The sequence below is a fragment of the Anomaloglossus baeobatrachus genome, unplaced genomic scaffold (genome assembly GCF_048569485.1).
Source record: "Anomaloglossus baeobatrachus isolate aAnoBae1 unplaced genomic scaffold, aAnoBae1.hap1 Scaffold_520, whole genome shotgun sequence".
Classification (NCBI taxonomy): domain Eukaryota; kingdom Metazoa; phylum Chordata; class Amphibia; order Anura; family Aromobatidae; genus Anomaloglossus; species Anomaloglossus baeobatrachus.
Genome location: NW_027444565.1, coordinates 7,104 through 22,546, shown reverse-complemented (window position 1 = coordinate 22,546; position 15,443 = coordinate 7,104). Strand labels below are relative to the sequence as shown.

Below are 15,443 nucleotides of genomic sequence, written 5' to 3'. Positions count from 1 at the left end.
GCGTCCGCTAACAGGTGCAGCTAATTTTGCACTCAAAAATTCAAATGGCGCTCCTTGCCTTCCGAGCACTGCTGTGTGTCCAAACATTTGATTTCCACCACATATGAGGTATCTGCGTACTCAGGAGAAAATGCACAATACATTTTATGGTGCATTTTTTCCTGTTACCCTTGTGAAAAAAAAAGCTACCTAGTTGAAGCAACCGTTTTGTGGTAAAAAAATTTTTTTTTCTTTTCACGGCTCAACGCTATAAACTTATGTGAAGCCCCCAGGGGTTCAAAGTGCTCAAAAAACATCTAGAAAAATTATTTGAGGGCTCTAGTTTCCAAAATGGGGTCACTTGTGGGGGAGCTCCATTGGTTAGGCACCTCAGGGGGTCTTCAAACCCGACATGGCGTCTGCTAATGAGTGCAGCTAATTTTGCGTTCAAAAATTCAAATGGCGCTCCTTCCCTTCCGAGCTCTGCCGTGCGCCCAAACAATTGATTTTTACCACATATGGGGTATCAGCGTACTCAGGAGAACATGCACAATAAATTGTATTGTGTACTTTCTCTTTTCTCCCTTGTAAAAATGAAAATTTTATGGCTAAAGTAACATTTTTGTGTTAAAAAGTAAAATTTTCATTTTTTCCTTCCACATTGCTTTGGTTCCTGTGAAGCACCTAAAGGGTTAATAAACTTATTGGATGTGGTTTTGAGCAGTGTGAGGGGTGTAGTTTTTAGAATGGGGTCACTTTTGGGTATTTTCTGTCACCTAGGCCTCTCAAAGTCACCTCAAATGTAATGTGGTCCCTAAAAAAATTATTTTGTAAATTTTGTTGGAAAAATGAGAATTTGCTGATGACCTTTGACCCCTTCTAACTTCCTAACGGAAAAAAAATTTGTTTCGAAAATTGCGCTGGTGTAAAGTAGACATGTGGGAAATGTTATTTAGTAACTATTTTGTGTGACATATCTCACAGATTTATGGGCATAAATTTTCAAAGTTTGAAAATTGCGAAATTTTCAAAATTTTCGCCAAATTTCCTAAATTTTCACAAATAAACGCAAAAAATATCGGCCTAAATTTACCACTGACATGAAGCACAATATGTCACGAAAAAACAATCTCAGAATCGCCAGGATCCGTTGAAGCGTTCCAGAGTTATAACCTGTCAAAGTGACACTGGTCAGAATTGCAAAAAATGGCCCGGTCATTAGGGTGTTTTAGTGGCCGGGGGTGAAGGGGTTAACCAAAGAATGTGCACATTTGTTATAATAAACAAGTGAAAAATGTTGAAAATCAGTCATCCAAAGGTGTGTGAAAAAAAAATATATATATGGTACCAATAAAAATGTCACTTTGTCCTGCAAAGAATGCAGCCCCCCACATTATTTTTTTCCTCTGTGCGGCCCATACACCCAGCCGAGTTTGAGACCCCCTGCCTTACACTATATAGATATCATGTTCATTCCCCATCTATCTTGCTCAGGAGAGCATCTCCCTCCCCCGGCACCAAGAGCAGCTCATACTGAATTGTTACAATGACTACATTGACACCCCCATACTTTGCACTGACGAGGGGCAAGCACCCCGAAACACCATGTCTGCAAATTGGGATTCTGATCTGGCTTATATATCCTGAGTCATATTGCAATGGATTGTTGAAAATCCACTTGTGACTTTTAGGATCGCTACTTCCAATAGGTGGCGCTGTGCTAGAGTTTGTCTCCTTTACTGGAGAGACAATTTGTACATTGACTAGTAACACTGCACACAGAAATGCACCTTAATATTCCACTGTTAACCCTTTCCTCCCAGCAGTAACACACAACTCCTCACCTTGATATCATGGTGATTTATGGTCAGAATGACTTCAATGCGATCAGTGATTTCTATTCTAGCTCTGCTCACATAGATTTTATATCCACACTCAACTATAGGCCGTTCTTCATATTTTGGGGGTTTTTAGTCAGATATACTAGTTTGTGCCTGTATAGTATTGGTGTAGATGGGAGTGTAGGGCATGGGTTACATGGCACTGTGGTGGGATACTGATGGGAGGTATTGGTGCTGTGTTTGAGGCTTCTACTGGGTATTTTCCTACAAATACTGGAACAGCTCACTGCTTAGAATGATCCTTCCCAGCTCTATAATATATTATATATACCCCACAATGCAGGCTCACACACACATTTGTCTCAAGTGTGTTGTAGGGACACAGATACAGTCTTGGTCATGTGACTAAAGGCTACTTTACACACTGCGATATCGGTCCTGATATCGCTAGTGTGGGTACCCGCCCCCATCTGTTGCGCGACACGGGCAAATTGCTGCCCATGCTGCACAACACCGAACAGAACCAGTCACACATACTTACCTGCCCGGCGACGTCGCTGTGACCGGCGAACCGCCTCCTTTCTAAGGGGGCGGTTCGTGCGGCGTCACAGCAACGTCACTGAGCGACCGCCCAATAGCAGTGGAGGGGCGGAGATGAGTGGCCGGAACATCCCGCCCACCTCCTTCCTTCCTCATAGCGGCTTTGAGGCAGGTAAGGAGAGGTTCCTCGTTTCTGCGGTGTCACACGGAGCAATGTGTGCTGCCGCAGGAGCGATGAACTACATCGTTACTGCTGCAGTAACGATAATCGAGAATGGAGACCCATGTCACCGATGAGCGATTTTGCACGTTTTTGCAACGATGCAAAATCGCTCATCGGTGTCACACGCAGCAACATCGCTAATGCGGCCGGATGTGCGTCACAAATTCCGTGACCCCAACGACTCCGCATTAGCGATGTCGCAGCGTGTAAAGCCCCCTTTAGTGGGAGTGGTGTACAGGGTCTTAGCAGTAAAGAGTATTCCATATTTCTGCCAGATACCCACAGAGATATTGAAATCTGAAAAAAGAGACTTCTGCTCATTGAAGGTAAGAACTGCTCACATAGCGTTCAACTCCACAGCAAACGTGTGCTCTAGCACTGGCATCTCAGCAGGGATATTCCCCTACTACACATGTGTGTCTGGGTCGCTGTGACAGTTTACAGGACATAACTCAGGGCACCTAGACAGAAGGCAGAGGGACTACTTTCTATTTCTGGTGTAGATCTTAGTACAATATATATATATATACTATTACATGTGACACATGTACCTTGTATTACCATTATTCGCTGTATATGAACCCCTTTTCTCCGGGCATTATTTGTCTATAGCATTTTTCACGAACCTGAGGCAACTGAGAACCCTTCAGTGAAGGAATTCCACTAACCCTCACAATACCAACCAGGGGCCTCCCTGCAGTAACTCAGGTAGTTGTACCCATTCTCTTTCCGCATTCTATGTGTTCTTCTTCTTTCTTCTTTTTTTTCTTTTTTCTTCTTTTTATTTCTATCATGTAGTTCAGGGGTTTATAGATATATGTCCTGCATCTCATATTTCCTTTAGTGGTGCTTCTTACCCATTCTCATATCATTTACCCTAGTATTTCATGATCCTGAGGCGACTGAGAACCCTTTAATAAAGGAATCCTTTTTCACTTGAATTGTCAAGTGATACTTACCAGTGACTATCACGTAATGTTACAGGTAGTTGCATTTTCTTCCTCTTCTTTCTCTCCTTTCTTCTTTGTCACACGGTCCATTGTGTTATAGCCCACGTGTCATGATAACACTTGTACCATCTTTTCATTTAGATTCCACCTACAATTATTTACCGATTCCAGTTCTGAAATAGGCTTTCATCATCTACTCACTAGAATTCTCAAGTGCATAAGGTACTGAGACATATACATGTTCACACCATTATAAAGAACAAAGTATAAACATTGAGGTTTTTCTCACACCCATGTTCCTGTGTTCTTTGATATGATATGTGTTCATTTCCTTCACTATATAGGATTGCAAGTTTTCCATTTGTACCTTAATGGCAATGACGCTATACAATTGAACACATATCATCCTGTTATCCATATAGGTGTGTATTTACCTGCTTGACTATTTTTGGTTGTTTGATCCAGAATGTTTCTCCAGATAGGTCATGTGGAAATTTTCTTTCCTCAGTACAAATGTTTTCACTATGGCTTTGGAAAAATTTTTTGTATGTGCATCATGGTTATTTGACCCATTGTACTCTCAAGTAGCAATATATTGGACTGTTATGTTGTACTATGTACTAATTACGTGTTTATATGGTTTTGTAACCCTTTATGATCTTAGATAACTTTATCCTTGATAAAGACCTAAAAACAAGGTCGAAACGTTGGATGAATTATCCTTTTGCACAAATAAAGAATTTTCAGCATTCCAAGAGTTCTTTTCTTACGTTATTGATCACTATAGTGTGCCAGAGCTATTTCTATTGAATTGACTCTTATTTTTTCTGAGCACCTGCTATATACACAGTGAGCCAGACATATTCAAGTTTCATTCAGAAGGCAGAGGGAAGCCTTAGCAGCTGAGCCTATATCTTGGCTTGTGAGCATTAGAACAGGCCGGCGATTACAGGGTAACATGAAAAATGTCCAGCTTGCATTATGACTAGAACATGACAATATCCTTTTAAGTACTAACCTATGATGCGTTCCTAAGCAGTTGATGTTATATGTTCTACATTTCATTTTCTGCATACTTTACAAGTAGTAGAATTTGCTTTGATATAGGCAACTGGATTTTCACAATGAAAAGGCAAAGGATAACGCCCGAAAAAGACGCCATACATTATGTCAGTGCCATCACTGACAAACCTGGATTGACCATGAAATACATCAATCCCCTTAAAGGTGAGTTAAAACAAGTTTTAACTAAATTGCCTTAATATTGTCATGCATTAGAATGACTGTCTTAGGTAATGATAAATATTTTCTACAGGAAGAGGAGTGTTTGCTGAAACTGAAATCGAAAAAGGGAGTTTTGTTGCAGAATATCGAGGCGAGCTCACGTATGCACTTACGATGGTAGACAACTACTCGAGATTTATGGTTGTGGTACAAGTCAAAGATCTAATGGCCCATACTGCAGCGAAGGTCTTCCAAGCACACTTATGCAGACCTCATGGCTACTCAGAGAGAGTCCTCACAGATCAAGGCACTGCCTTTGAAGCGGAAATCTTCAAGGACTTCTGCAGCTTTTACCGATGCAGGAAGATGCGCACTACACCCTACCATGCTCAAACCAATGGTTATCAACCTGCTCAGGACTTTACCCCATATTCCAGATGTGGCCTTACAAGTGATTTATAGAGGGTTAACAATACGTTGGGATCACCGGATCTAATCTCCCTTTTTATACACCCTAAAATCTTGTTTGCTTTAGAATAAACAATAACATCATAAAGGTATAGCAGTACCGTTTCAAAGTTTCGGTGTCCCAAGCAGCATTCCATCAGCCTCTGGAAGGTTCCTGGCAAATTGCACAGCTCGAAGGGCATGCTTTTGAACTCGCAGAGACCCATCGGGGTGGCAAAGGCGGTCTTCTCCCGGTCTGCCTCAGCAACGGACACTTGCCAATAGCGACTAGTGAGATCAAGGGTAGAAAAATAATTTGCAGTTCTCAATGCAGCTAGCTATTCCTCAATACAGGGGAGTGGTGCTGTCCTTCTTCTTTAACAGGACCAACGGAGCTGCCCAGAGGCTACAACTGTCACGGATAACCCCAGCCTCCTTCATGTTGCTCAACATGTCCTTGGTACACTGGTAATGTGCAGGTAGTTTTGGCTTATATCTCTCTTTGATGGGTGGGTGTGCACTTGTGGGGATGTAGTGTTTGACCCCTTTTATTCTTCAAAAGTCTAGCGGATGTTTGCTGAAGACTTGCTCGTATTCTTGCACTAGCCTGTAGACCCCCTTCTTGTGATGTGAAGGTGTGGAGTCAGTGCCTACGTGTAATTCCTTACACCACTCCTCTGGCTGACTTGGTGAGCTGTCACTGAATGGGTGGGCTGAAGCAATGGTGGATGCTGCTGTTTGGATAGCATGTGTATCTACTGAGAACAGCTTATCAATGGTGGCAAATCGGAGCAGCTTAATCTCTTGCTCTCCGCAGTTCAACACTCTCATGGGCACTCTTCCCTTCCATATTAATGAATAAAACTATGATGTAAATAGCATATAGATACCCCACAAATGCAGATAAAAGTAGGTTATGGGAAAAGGGGGAAGAGAGAAACAGGAAAATAGTGGAATAAAGTATACCTTCCAGGTGGGAGAGGAAATGGCAGCACAGCCAGTGGAGGTGAAGCAAGGGGAGCCTGCAACTAAAGAGTTGAGAGCGTTATCACATGGTGACTGAGCCTGATTGTAACGGGAGCATAGAGGTGCCGATCCTGTCTTACCTGCGTTGGTGTAGAAGTGGGTGTCCTGTGGTGGAGTCAGCTGTGTGCAGTGGTGGCCGTGGGTTCTTTTATGTGCGACCGTAGTAATAGCTGCGCCCACTTCCTGTATGGGAGTGGAATGCAGTGAGGCTAATGGAACGCACGCCTGCGCATTTGTGTTTAACGTCGCGCATGTGCAGAACGGAGAAAAGGCTGCGCTCACTTCCTAATGAAAGGGAGTGAGACGCAGCTGGGAAGGGAAGGGAAAAGATTAGGGTTTGGGGATGATGAAAGGGCTTTCTACGGGCAAGGATGGCAAAGGGTGGCAGTGACGGAAAGTCAGGCAGCCTGTCCTGTCCTGTCCTGTCCGTCCGTCTTTTTGTATCATGAATTGGAAAGACTGCAAGGGGGAGGGGAGGTGCTTGGAGGAGGAGGAGTTATTCAGATTAATTGCAGTGGGCGGCGGCTGCAAAAAGCATCATTCTTCTTGTTTTTGCTCTGCAAAACAGCCTTTTCAAGGGTTGGCTTGGGTGACAAAATGTCTTCTGTAGGCGTGGGTTTGTCTCCCTCTCCCTAAGATGTGTCCGGTATAGGCCAGGGTGCCACTCAAGGCCGTAACCAATTCGGGTTATAGCTTCTCGGCCTTTTGGCTAAGATCAAGTGTAGTTTCGGAGGACGCTACCTTGGTCGGTACTGGAAGGTGCCTGGGATTGCACGTCTGCCGGCCTTGAGGAAGTGTGTGCGCCTTCTGGTGACACATAGCCCTCTTGTGCCTGGACGGTTCCCAGGCAACGGGAGGCGATCACCTTTGTTATTTTGAAGTCCTACTGATAAACAGAAAAAAAAAAAAATTAAATCTGTTCTTATCAGTTTAATATCTGATACGTCCCCTCTCTGGGGACCATATATTAAATGGATTTTTAGAACAAGGAGATGGAAAAAATCTTGCTCTGTCCACTCCACGCATTGACCTGGTATTGCAGTACCTCCAGGACCGGTGCACCCCTTCTTAACCCAGTTTCCAAAAGCAGAACTCAATTCACCTGATTCAAATGAGCCCCATTAGTGAATTGAAAGAAAGCAAAAACTTTATATGCACCTCAATTTGGCCAATTCACTTTTCACACTTTCACCCTTTTTTTTATCTTTCACACCTTTTACTTGCTTTATTGATGCAAAAGCTGTGCCAAATAGCAAACTCATCTCCACTCAACTTGACCAACTCTGCTATGTCCCGTGCAGTATCTTATTCTCAGTCTTATCTAGATCATTTGCAATTGAATAGAATAGATCCCTTTTGGACACATTGGATTCAGCTGCTGCAGTGACTGCAGGTGTTAGAAGATGCAGACTTGGCATCAGGTGCTGTCTATCAGATTCCACTCCAATTAAAGCTTCCATTGTTTTTCGGTGTTTTCTTTGAGCAATGATGATGTCTTTAGTGATCTGTTGGCTCCCTCTCCTGGAGGAAGAGTTTGCTTGCTCTTGGACTTTCAAAAAGAGAGGTCATGATAGACATTTAGCTTCTGAGCCCAATTGGGGACAGTCATGGGTGATGAATGTTTTGCAACCTGCTGCGAAGCCTGATACCGCAATATAAGGAACGTCAAATACTAAGAATGGGCGGCCTATGAAAGAATTAGTACTTTCATTAAGCATACTTAAACGGCTAATTGGGAATAGACAAACTGTAAAAAGCCCTCTGAGAAAGCCCCTCTCTAACCTTTGTTAGTAAGCTTTTCTGTAGTCTGCCTGTTGATGTATTTTCCGTTTGAACAGTGCACAACATGAAGTGACGGAACACTGGCTTGTCACAATGTCCCCCGCTGACATCACGATAGCGCTGCTGCCTAGAAAGCCAGCTGCGCAGCAGAAGTTGCTCTTTGGGTGGGATGGTGGGCTAATGTATCTATTCCTGCTTGGTGTGAGTTTGACATGATCTAGAGCAACGAGTTCCAGTGGCTAGCGGTTGATTATTGGCTGTAATGGGGCTTTCTGGCTGGTGCCAGCCTTTCTTCTTAGCACACAGGAACCACAATCCCTACACCATGCTTCGATGGATTCTCTCATCCCAGCCCAGTAAAACTACATATTTCACACAGTTATAAGCAGCCCATGGGCATTCACCTGGATTAAAACCCATAACAGCTCATAGACCAAACAATCAATCTACCACTGGACCAAAGACAGGAAGCTAAATCCACTGCCTGCGGTAACTAACTTAATCCTATAGTCTACTCACACAACAAACCCAAGAGAAAGGAAAAAAACATGGCTTCGATTATCCATCCAATGAAAACGCATAACCATTGTGAGCCATTGGACAATGCAATTGCACACATGGTGACATGGTGCACGGCCCAATGAATCAAGTCTGTACTTCATATTCACGGTTTAAGCCCTTGGGTTCTAATGTGTCCAGAGTACATATCCAGAAAGATTCCCTTTCTTTGTGCTAAGCACAAGTCAACAATACGTTGTAAGCAGATTCTATTACCAGTCCCACACCATTTTGTGACGCATAATCGCACAGTGGCCCAATTAAGATTCCAAGTCATCGAACATGTCCCAGCCATACGCAGAGGAGGCGATAGAATTAGGAAGCTCAAAGAAAGGGAATCTTTCTGGATATATACTCTGGGCACGTTGGAACCCAAGGGCTTAAACCATGAATATAAAGAACCGACTTGATTCATTGGGCCGTGCACATTTTTTCTAACGCCCGGTTCTTTTTCGTGTTCACACTATATATGGCTCCAGTATGTATGGAGTTCCATTCTTCCTTGTTTTTTATTTGTCATGTTTGTCTGATTACCTTGTCTAACAGTTTTTTCTCCCCTTTCTTTACCTTCCAGGTTCCCATAGTCACGTGAAATATCCCTGTTGCACTTGATTACGGCTCACTATTCACTATAGGATGTCTTATATCTAACATCACACTCTCACCCATCAGCACTCTATAGGTTTGTATAAGGTATGCGCTTACACATCCGGTCCTCCATAGGTATTTCCACTTATGTAGCACTATCCCTATGATCACTCATAACTCATACCCTTGTAGTCAATTACAGCCTCCTCTCTCCCCTCTCCCCTTCTCCCTTTCCATCTATAATTTTGCCAGTACAATATTAGTTTACATTAGGCACACACTCACATATTCCTTTCCTTAGTGACTTATTGTAATTCACATTCGCATACAATTCTCTATGCCTGCCCCATTACTACATTCATACCTACTTGACCCTATCCTGATACCCCTTGTCTCACCTTGTTGGTCCCTACACCTGTTATCATCTCCTTTCCTGTGTCTGTCTTGTCACACAACACATTTTAGCATATCCCTTGTGCTCCTTATTACCTGTCCTGCCTATTAGAATTATGTCCATTATGTCCATGCATGGCCCAATGAATCAAGTCTGTACTTCATATTCATGGTTTAAGCCTTTGGGTTCCAATGTGCCCAGAGTATATATCCAGAAAGATTCCCTTTCTTTGAGCTTCCTAATTCTATTGCCTCCTCTACGTATGGCTTGGACATGTTCGATGACTTGGAATCTTAATTGGATCACTGTGTGATTATGCGTCACAAAATGGTGTGGGACTGGTAATAGAATCTGCTTACAATGTATTGTTGACTTGTGTTTAGCTCAAAGAAAGAGAATCTTTCTGGATATGTACTCTGGGCACATTAGAACCCAAGGGCTTAAACCGTGAATATGAAGTAAAGACTTGATTCATTGGGCCGTGCACCATGTCACCATGTGTCCAATTGCATTGTCCAATGGCTCACAATGGTTATGCGTTTTCATTGGATGGATAATCGAAGCCATGTTTTTTTCCTTTCTGTTGGGTTTGTTGTGTGAGAAGCCTATAGGATTAAGTTGGTTACCGCAGGCAGTGGATTTAACTTCCTGTCTTTGGTCCAGTGGTAGATGGATTGTCTGGTCTATGAGCTGTTATTGGTTTGAATGCAGGTGAATGCCCATGGGCTGCTTATGACTGTGTAAAATATGTAGTTTTACTGGGCTGGGATGAGAGAATCCATTGAAGCATGGTGTAGGGATTGTGGTTCCTGTGTGCTAAGAAGAGAGGCTGGCACCAGCCAGAAAGCCCCATTGCAGCCAATAATCACTTAATAACTTTTTCAACTTGTCATCATATGGGAGGCCTTCCATTCCTTGTAGTAGTCTAGTTGCCCACCTTTGAACTGACTCTAACTTCTGAATGTCCTTTTTAAAATGTGGAGCCCAAAACTGGTTCCCATATTCCAGATGTAGCCTTACAAGTGATTTATAGAGGTTGATCATCTTTACTTATCATTTAAAACTTTCAAACTGGTACACTCAACACATAAAGCCCCCCCCTTTTAAAGAGTAGTTTCCCTGTACCTAAGTGGGGGTCTACCTAGGTTGGAGCGAGTGGACCTTCGGGGTCCGGTGTCAGTGGTGACAGGCAGTGGGGCAGAGGGAACAGTCAGTTCCTCCTCCCTGCTATCATGTGGGGCAGGCGGAGGCGTAGGGGAGCTGGGTACAGGTACATCCCTGGGCACTGGCTCGCGGTTAACCGTTTCCATCATTTCTTCATCCACGGGTTGTGGGAACAGTATCACTGGAAGGATCACCGCACCGTTCTGTGTAGGCCAGTCTGCTGGAAAATCACCCATCATGGTGTGGATTACCTCTTTTTCCTTCTCCACTGGACTGGGAACTGGAGCCTCATCCGCTACTCTCAATGCTGGTGGGCACTTCTTCAGGTGGTCTCGGGAAACCGTGGCCAAAGTCCCCCCCTGGTCACGGCTGATCTGGTAGGCCTTCCCATTCTCCCATCCTGTGGGCTGGACTACATACGGGGTTTTTTCCCATTGATCATCCAGCTTGTGGGCCCTTCTTTTCCGCTTCAGCACTACATCCCCAGGTTGGAAGGAACCGGCAGGCGCCTTCTTGTTGAAGCACTGCTCCTGTTGTCCCCGACTCCGGCACAAGTTCTTTTCAACATACTCCTGGACCTGTCGGTACTGTGTCCTCCGCCGAGTGTCCCATTCAGCTGTCGACAGGAGTGCTTCTGAAGCTTCCAAGCCCATTTCCAGATCCACTGGTAGCCGGCCGGGACGAGCTCTCATCAGGTATGCTGGAGTGCATTTCGTAGAGCTGGAAGGGATGTTGTTGTACATATCGACCAGGTCAGGTAGCTTCTCCAGCCACAGGTTCCGCTCTTCCAGTGGTAACGTCTTGAGGAGGCCCAGGACCAAGTGGTTCATCTTTTCACAAATGCCATTGGTTTGGGCGTGGTAAGGCGTGGTCCGGATTTTCTTGCAGCCGTACAACTGGCAGAATTCCTGGAATACCTCTGCTTCAAAGGCCGGACCCTGGTCGGTAAGCACCCTCTCCGGGTACCAATGCGGTCAACAGAAATAAGCCTGGAAAGCCTTAGCAGCGGTGCGGCCGGTTAAGTCCTTAACTGGGACAACCACCAGGAACCTCGAGTAGTGGTCTACGATGGTCAGAGCGTAGGTGTACCCACTTCGGCTGGGGGTGAGCTTTACATGGTCAAGGGCAACCAGCTCCAGCGGTTGGTGTGTAATGATCGGGTGTAGGGGTGCCTTCTGGCTGGCCTCGTCCTTCCTTCTCAATGCGCAAGGGCCACATTCTCGGCACCAGGCCTCCACAGATTCCCGCATTCCACTCCAATAGAACCGCTCTCTTAACAACATCTCTAGCTTCTTCCACCCGAAGTGCACTGCACCATCATGGTATGCTTGCAGGACGGTGGGCACTTTAGCCTGGGGAATCACCAGCTGGCGGATCTTCTCGTGAGTCTTTGGATTAATCAGCTCGCGATACAACTTCCCCTGGTGTAGGTATAGCCGGGTCCGTTCTTGCCACAGACGTTGGGCTTCGGCAGGGGCAGCAGGGTCTATCCCAGCAGAACCCTGTTCCACTAGAGTCTTGACCAGGCGGACAGCAGGTGCCTGGTCCTGAGCTTCCTGCCAGTCCTGTCGGGGCAGCGGATCCAGGTTCACCCGTTGTTGGTAGACGTGCACCTTCTCAGTGAATGGCCGGTGAAATGCAGGCAACTCGATCTCTTCGAGGTCATCATCCTCTGGCCCCTCTTCCGACAGGTGGGGCATCCGGGAGAGTGCATTGGCATTGACGTTGGTACGGCCGGCCCGGTACTTGATGGTGAAATCGTAGTTGGCTAACCTGGTCACCCACCGCTGCTCCAACGCGCCCAGCTTGGCCGTATCTAGATGGGTCAGCAGGTTATTGTCTGTGTACGCGGTGAACTTGGCTGCTGCCAGGTAATGGCGGAAACGCTCGGTGATAGCCCACACCAGTGCCAAGAGCTCAAGCTTGAAGGAGATGTAGTTCTCAGGGTTCCTCTCAGTCGGTCGGAGTTTTCGGCTAGCATAAGCTATTACCTTTTCCCTTCTGTCTTGGACCTGGGATAGAACAGCCCCCAAGCCCACATTGCTGGCGTCGGTGTAGAGGATGAATGGGCGGCTGTAGTCAGGGTACGCTAGGATTTCCTCTCCGGTCAGGGCTGTTCTCAGCTGGCGGAAGGATTCCTCATGCTTTTCTTCCCACACCAATGGGGCTACTAGGGATCTACCACCCTTGGTCTGTCCTACGAGGAGGTCTTGCATGGGGGCAGCCATCTTTGTGTACCCCTTAATGAAGCGACGGTAATATCCCACCAGGCCCAGAAACTGCCTCACTTCCCTCACTGTGGTCGGTCTCGGCCAGTCTTGGATGGCGGTGATCTTCTCGGGGTTGGGGGCGACACCTTCCGCACCAACCACATGTCCTAGGTACTGCACTCTGGGTTTCAGCAGATGACACTTTGAGGGCTTCAACTTCATCCCATACTTGGCAAGGGACGCGAACACCTCGGCTAGGTGCTCCAGGTGGGCTTCATACGTCTGTGAGTACACAATCACATCATCCAAGTACAGCAAAACGGTCCCATAGGCAGTCTTCTCTCGGTCTTCCGGTGCCACGGCCACCTGCCAGTACCCGCTGGTGAGGTCAAGGGTGGAGAAGTAGTTAGCGGTTCTCAGCGAGGCCAGGGACTCTTTGATGCGGGGCAGAGGGTAAGCATCCTTATGCGTTATCTGGTTAATCTTCCGGTAATCCACACACATCCGCATGGTGCCATCCTTCTTCTTAACCAGCACCAACGGAGCGGCCCAGGGACTACAGCTGTCCCTAATAACCTCTGCCTCCTTCATGTTCCTCAACATGTCTTTGGCGCATTGGTAGTGCGCAGGGGGAATAGGCCTGTATCTCTCTTTAATAGGGGAGTGTGTACCGGTAGGGATGTGGTGTTGAACCCCTTTAATCTGCCCAAAATCTAGAGGGTGCTTGCTAAAAACCCGCTCATACTCCTGTACCACCCGGTATACCCCTTCCTTGTGGTGTATGGGGGTATCATCAGTGCCGACATGTAGCTCTCGATACCACTCGCCTAACTCCCCCAGGGATGAGTGGGAACCGGCAGCAGGCGGTGTGACCGGGGGAACGGCTTCATGGATCGTGTGGGGATCTAGAGTGAACAATTTGGCAAGGGTAGCGTACCGGGTGGTGCATGAATGCACACATATTGGTTTTATAATCTTATTGTATTACTTTATATTCTTATTTCACTTGTGCATATCTCCACCATAATCCTGGCTAAGAAATATAGCTTTTTTTGGGGTACACAGGTAGTAAGGTCTTCTTTCTATTTCTTTAGGGGTGATATAGCCTGGTGGAACTCTAGACCTCTAACATTATATATGCACCCTTTTTCTTTATGGTTCTTGGACACCTTATAACATTCTTCCATACATATATATCTTTCTCATAAATTATAAATAATTAGGCATTTTTATATATTTTATTTACATTTTCATAAATAACTTTTTACAAAGCATGGGGGACATTCTCACATACATATAATTTTCATGTACGCATTCTGAAAATTTACGCATAAACCGTACACACTCCTTTTTGTAACAATTTCTATAACTCATTCGCTGAACTCTCATCCCGGATATTCATTCTTACACCGAATTTCCTGTTATAACACAACATTCATGATTTTTATTCAATTTATTTTTATTTTTTAGGTTTATTAGTAGTGATGAGCGAGTACTAAAAAGCTCGGGTGCTCGAAGCTCGGGCCGAGCCTCCCAAGATACTCGTGTACTCGGCCCGAGCACCGAGCCCAATGTTATCCTATGGGAGACCCGAGTATTTTTGTGAAATGACCACCGGCAGCATGTAGAAACCCTAAAAATGGCACAAAAGTCTCCGAAGAGTGCTCAAATGACATGGCAACAGCATGGGGAAGACCCCTTGAAGCATTTATCACTCAAAAGTCACAGCTGTGAATAATTTTGTCCACGTTTTACGCCATTTTTACGGACTCACCAGAAAACCTTCCAAAATGACACCAAAATGATTTTTCATAGCGGAAATGTTAAGGGCACATACCCAATAGTGAGATAGAGCTAATGTATGTTACTTTTTGAGATCAATACATGAAAGATTTTACGTAAAACATTGTGTGGCACTCCGATGTCCCTGAGAAGAGACGTGCATAAAGGCCTCTGAGTCTAATGTGCCCATTTTGAGGAACTGAGTCTTTGTAGTATTTTCCTTTGCCAGGGCAGTCCAAAATTGTGAGGTTCACCAATGCCCCTGCATACAGACGTGCATGATGGCCTGTAAACCTGAAGTGCCCATTGTAAGGAAGTGGGTCTATTGTAGTATAGCCCTTAGGCAGGGCAGCCAAAAATTGGGAGGCTCCACGTTGTCCCTGGATAGAGACGTGCATGAGGGCCTCAAAACATTAGGTGTCCAGTGTCAGGAAGTGGGTGTATTATAGTATAGCCCTTAGGCAGGGCAGCCAAAAATTGGGAGGCTCCACGTTGTCCCTGGATAGAGACGTGCATGAGGGCCTGTAAACCTGAAGTGCCCATTGGAAGGAAGTGGGTCTTTTGTAGTATAGCCCTTTGGCAGGGCAGCCAAAAATTGGGAGGCTCCACGTTGTCCCTGGATAGAGACGTGCATGAGGGCCTGTAAACCTGAAGTGCCCATTGGAAGGAAGTGGGTCTTTTGTAGTATAGCCCTTTGGCAGGGCAGCCAAAAATTGGGAGGCTCCACGTTGTCCC

General features: G+C 45.5%; 1 pseudogene; it reads left to right on the top strand.

Moving 5' to 3' along the window:
* Positions 1–7,090: 7,090 nt before the first annotated feature.
* On the top strand, positions 7,091–7,297 carry LOC142282765 (U2 spliceosomal RNA; annotated as a pseudogene).
* The last annotated feature ends 8,146 nt before the right edge of the window (positions 7,298–15,443 follow it).